At 41.8% G+C, this 6000-nt stretch overlaps 1 protein-coding gene across 1 annotated transcript in view; it reads left to right on the top strand.

The window, feature by feature from the left end:
• Nucleotides 1–6000, top strand: part of AQP11 (aquaporin 11) — a 69392-nt gene continuing 63392 nt past the window's right edge. Inside the window, exon 1 of the mRNA XM_070625814.1 lies at nucleotides 1–233. The gene's annotated coding sequence lies outside the window, so the exon portion shown is untranslated. The remainder of the gene's footprint in view (nucleotides 234–6000) is intronic.

Below are 6000 nucleotides of genomic sequence, written 5' to 3'. Positions count from 1 at the left end.
ATAATCTGCGCATTCCATCTGCCTGGCCAGACTGCTATTCAGGGACAGGCTTGTGGGAAATCTCTGTGAGCGAAGGACTCTTGCCCTGGGGTCGCTGAGCTGATAGAAATGTCGGCCTAGCATTGCTGGTGCCCATCCTTGCCACCACTTGTGAAGAGCCTGCTTGAGAGTGAATCAAGACAAAGGAAGACAAAATCAAGATATGGAGAGAGAACCTGAATACGGATGACAAGGTTTGAGTCCCTGAATCCAGCCCTGGCTAACTAGATCCCTGGGTTTTTCCTTTAAGCCAGACTGAGTTAAATTTGCAATTACAAGAGCGCTGATCAATACCTTCTGTCTTCCCGCCTTTTTTCACAAGCAATAAACCAAATTCCTCTTTTTCGCTTCATGCAAAGCAGCTTCCCCTAGTCTGAGCTGGGCCTCTGCTGACATCTGTGCCTGCTGGGCATTCAAAGTGTTTTCACAAAGACAGTTTCCTCCACATGAGACATATTGATGTCAATCATTAATAACCTTTTTTTTCACTTTGTTACAAAAATATTTATATAATTGAGACTGCACTAATATTCTGCTTTTTTCAATTTTCAATCAACAAATATTTATTTGAAAACTGCATGCCAGTAATATACTAGGCAACTAACGCTGTATGTTGAGAATTTTCCCATGTCATTAAAAAGACTTTGTAAATGTCATTTATTGTTTTTAACCAGCACAGAATATAAAATCATACAGATATTTCATTTTTAAGACTTCTTTTCTTTAGAGCGGTTTTAGGTTCACAGCAAAAGTGAGGGAAAGTTATGGAGAGTTCCCACATACCCCCTTCCTCTTACAAATAGTTTTTAAACTAAACTCTTTTTTTAAAGATTTTATTTTTTTCCTTTTTCTCCCCAAAGCCCTCTGGTACATAGTTGTAGGTCCTTCTCGTTGTGGCATGTGGCATGCCACCTCAGCGTGGCTTGATGAGCGGTGCCATGTCCGCACCCAGGATCTGAACCCACGAAACCCTGGGCGGCCACAGCGGAGCGTGCGAACTTAGCCACTCGGCCACAGGCCGGCCCCCTAAACTAAACTTTTATTGTAGAACATTTAGCTTGTTTCCAAGTTTTACGAATAATGATAGACACATAATGCCACCTAAATCTCTCCTCATTTCCTTAGGACAGATTCTCAGAAGTTGAATTTCCGGAAGAACTTCATATTTTACCAAAAAGAAAATGCAGAAAAACATTTACCGATCTTTGCTGTGGTAAAGTGTCTGTCCACTCTGACCTCACATAGCTTGGAGAGATCTGGCCTAAAGTGCCTTCAGATAGCAGGAGAATCACGCATCTTCACGCGGGCTTCTTGTTGCCTCTAAGTGCCCATCGTCAGCTGTCCTTAAGGGGCTGTGGACGGACCAACAGCTGCCTCCTCCACCGTGCAGCAGGCAGTCTGTCAAGCTGGAGACCTCTGGAGGCATAGCACACATATCTGCTGGTAGGGATTGTTTAAAAAGAATGGCATTCAGGGCAAGCCTGAGAGGGAGACGCTCAGACAAGAAAGTCAGGACTAATCATGACCTAATTTTCATTTTTAAGGCTCTTTTCTTTCTACGTTTCTTTATTTTCCTTAACAAGCATGTGTGATTTATAATGGCAAAAATTAATTTATTGGGAAAAACAAAAATAAAATGAGTTTCTCAGATTCGGTGTGGAACTGGAGATACGTAATTTTCTGGTTCCCGGAAAAGCAGCTGTGAGTTATCTGGCTTGGCAGTGCTTCCTACAAATCACTGGCTGACTCAGAAAAATGCACATGTGCTTTAGTCACCCCAACGACAGGCTGAGTCCCTCTGGGGCCGCCACCAAGGGCAATTGATGACTGTCTTCCAGACCTGGAAGAGGGCCCCAAACTGCAACGTGTGAAACTAAAGGGTGGCCCTAAAATCAGTCAGCAGGAGCTGCTGAAACACAGATTCTTGACTCATTGCCAGAACTTTCCGGCAGACAGAGAAGTCCAAAGTTAAAACCAGCTGCTCCAGGAGGTGGTGACCTCCCCATCCCAAGGAGTGTTAAAGCACATGCTGGAGGCCAGTTGTCCTGGATGGAGCGGCAGGGATCCAAGCGCAAGGCGGGACGAGGGTTCTCAAACTTTTTGGTCTCAGGACTCCTTTTATACTCTTAAAAATTGCTGAGGCTCCCAAAGAACCAATGTTCTATATCTATCAATATTTACCATATTAGAAAGTAAAACTGAGAAATTTTTAAAAACATTAATTTCTCTTAAAATAATCTTAGTAATTCCTTTGCAAGTTAACATAGGTTATTTTTATGAAAAATAACTATATTTTCTCAAACAAAAAAATTTAGTGAGAAGAACAGCATTGCTTATATTTTTACCTCTTTACTGTCTAGATTAATAGAACACAGCTGGATTTTTATATCTGTTTCTACATTTAATCTGTTGCGGTATGTTCTTTGGCTGAAGTATAATGAAGAAAATCCAACCTCCTATATACAGTTGGAAAAGGGAGGAGTATTTTAATTGCTTTTTCAGATAAGTGTGGCTATTTCTCTTTGCTACCTCACCAAAACTTGACCAGTAGGAGTTTCTTAAAAGTTGATTGCAATGTGGAATCTGAAACCATATCTATGAACTTTTCATACTCCGTATACTCATGTGAGAATGAGACTGATAAAGGCAAATACATCTTCATATTATTATAAAAATAGTTTTGACTTCACGGACACCCTGAAGGGATCTTGGGACCCTCCATGGGTTCCCAGATCACACCTGAGATTTGCTGAAGTAAGGGCTTGAAATAGAAGACTGTTCAGTTGCTCATTCATTTCACACACATGCACTAAACACCTACTGTGTTAAGCACCTGGGATACAATTGTGATAGAGGTACAGATCCTACGCCCAAAGAGATCATAATTTAATAATAATAAAGAAAACACTTAGTGAGGGCTTACCGTCATCCACGTTCTGTATCAAATAATTCTACGTATGTGACTTCATTTAATCTTCAAACAACTTTGTGAAGGAAAACTACCTATTTTTACAGATGAAGACACTGATGCTTAGAGAAATTATATACCTTATATACCAGGTCACACAGCCTGACAAAGCCGGGATTTAGAGCCAAGAGTTGAACAACTAGGCTAAATTATTTCTCAGTACATTTTTAAAAAAATTTTATCGTGGTAAAATATTGCAGAACGTAGAATTTACCACTTTAACCATTTTTAAGTGTATAATTCAGGGGCATTAAGTACATTCACAGTATTATGCAAAATCACCACTGGCCATCTCCAGAACTTCTTCATCATCCCACACAGAAACTCCGTACCCATTCCCTCTTTCCCTCAGCCCCTGGAACCTGTGTTGTACTTTCTGTCTCTGAATTTGCCTATCCTAGGTACCTCATATAAGCGGAATCACAGTATTTGTCCTTTTGTGTCTGGCTTATTTTACTAGCATAATGTGCTCAAGGTTCATCCACAATGTAGCATGTATTCATCCTTCATTCCTTTGTAAGGCTGAATAATGTTCCATTGTATGGATATACCACATTTTGCTTATCCATTTGTCTGTTGATGGATGCTTCTCAGTACGTTTTAAATAAACAATTACAACGTGCTGTGATAGAAGTAAGTGCGTGTTCTAAGAGGGAGAGGCATGGGAGGAGCAGCCAGCTCAGCCTGGGGTGGGGCAGCCAGGAATTGGTGCCTGAGCAGAGGCTTGAAGACTTTGTGGGAGATGGCCAGGAATAAAGATGAGAAGGGAGGAACCCTAGTACCAAGGCGTAGAGGTGTAAGAGAGAGAACCACAGCCAGCCTCACAGGGCTGTCAGGTTTGTGTGGAAGAGGAGCAAGAAGTGAGGCTAGAGAGGCAACAACATTGACATTACAGAGCATTTAAGATGGACTCCGCACTGTTCAAAGCCTCTTAGATGTTTTAATTTATTTAAACATTACAGCAACTCTATGAGAGAAAACCAGCACTTCTTGAGTATATACTGAGGGCCAGGTACTGTTCTTAGTGCTTTGTGTGAAATAACAAATTTAATCCCCACAACAACTCTAAGAGACCAGACTGTTATCATTCCCATTTTATAGATAGGAAAGTAAGGCATGGAGAGGATAAAAAAATTTGCCTAAGGTCATGCTAGGAAGCCGAGATTTGAACCCAGGTTTCAGTAGCTGTGCTCATCACCTGACAACTGAGGACGCAAGGACAAGGTAAGGAATTTAGACTTTGATCTGGCAGGGCCACTGGACAGGTTTAGGCAGAAAGCAATCGGTTCAGATTTGCATTTTATGATCACTCTAGCTACAGTATCAGTATGGAGAATGGTCGGGAGGAATAAGACTGGAGGCAGAGTAACCAGTCAGTAAGCCAGATGAGAAAGGATGAGAACGGGGCAGGGCAGTGGAAATACAGGTAAGTGGAGGGTTTTGAGAGATAGCCAAGACACAGAAAAGTCAGCATATTGTGATTTATTGGAGAAGGGTCAGGGATGACTCCCAGGTTTCTGAGAGGATGGCAGTGAAATCACAGAGATGGGAGGTCCATAGGAGGAACAGGTTTAGGGTTGGGGAGAAGCAAAGGGTGAAGATAATGAGGTAATTTGGGACAGATTGAGTCTTAGGTACATCAAGGGAGAAAGATCTAAGCATGTAAGCTCCATGAAGGCAAAGATCTTTGTTCCATTTACTGATGTGGCCCAGTGCCAAGAACAATAGCTGGCATCAGAAGATCCCCAGTAAATAGTTGTTGAATGAATGAGTATGGATCTAGAGGAGAAAAGAGCTGTGGCCTGGAGGGTAGGAAATCACGATGGGAGCCGGGCTTTACAGAGATGGTCAGTAGCATGTAGAGTGGGGAGAGTTATAAAGACAGAACTCCAGTGACACTAATACTTAACAGACAGGCAGAGAAAAGGCAACCCAACGCTATAGAGACTTGGGGGCGGGGGGCAGGAACAACACAGACCACACAGGACTAGGACAAGGGTTGCTGTCAAAGTGTCACAGGCCATCTCAGATTTTTAAGGTAAAGGAGACTTTGCGGCTCTCATTCTTTAAGCCGGATGCAAAATAGGAGCAACCAAGGCTTGAACGGTGCTTTCCAGTTTATAAAACATACTTTCCCAGATTCTTCTTTTTCTCTTTAATTTCAATCCAATATACCTTTTACCAAATTTTTTGTTGAGGTAAATTGTACTTTATTATAAGTTGCAATCACCTTATGCATATTCATCACTCACAGATGAATTTTTGCATCTGTGTGCATCTGTGTAACCTTCATTCAAACCACAATAGGGAAGCTCTCCAGTGCTCAAAGGTTTCCTTCACACCCCTTCTTAGTCACCACTGCCCTCCCCACCAGACATGAGCATTCTTCTGGCTTCTACAACCTTCCATCAGTTCTTGAACTTCTTTCAGCTCTTAAATTTCATATAAATGGAGTAATACAGTATGTATTATTTTGTGTCTGGCTTCTGTCACTCAATACAATAGCCGTAAGATTCACTCATGATGTTTCGAGTTTCAGTAGTTTGTTCTTAGGTATTTCCAAAAATGTAATGATCCTGGGGATAACAATGTCTGCCTCTAAAGGCTGGTGTGGGAATTAAACGTGATCATGCCTGGTAGCCGCCCCGTAAAATGAATGTTCACTGATTACCTGGCTTTGGTTCAATACCAAAACAATTTAATCCTCATAGAGGAGTCATTATTCCCTTTCACAGAATTTGGTGATATTTTGGAGGGGAGTGTGCTGGTAAACCAGTTTTCTGGAAGGAAAAAAAAATCCCTGATTTTTACTATTCACTGATTTTTGTGGTGTCATACTGCTACTGTGGCTGCTCTCAAGCTACCAATGGTTTAACAACAGGCCTGCAAAATTCCTGGAAATGTAACAGTCAGCTTTCTGACACCCATATGAGCCAGTTCCAGCTCACCACGGAACGATTCACTGACGCTGAAGCTCAGACCAGCTAAGAATC

This window comes from Equus przewalskii, chromosome 6 (genome assembly GCF_037783145.1).
Source record: "Equus przewalskii isolate Varuska chromosome 6, EquPr2, whole genome shotgun sequence".
NCBI lineage: Eukaryota > Metazoa > Chordata > Mammalia > Perissodactyla > Equidae > Equus > Equus przewalskii.
The sequence above is the reverse complement of the archived record's forward strand: the minus strand, read 5'-3'. Positions and strand labels throughout refer to the sequence as shown.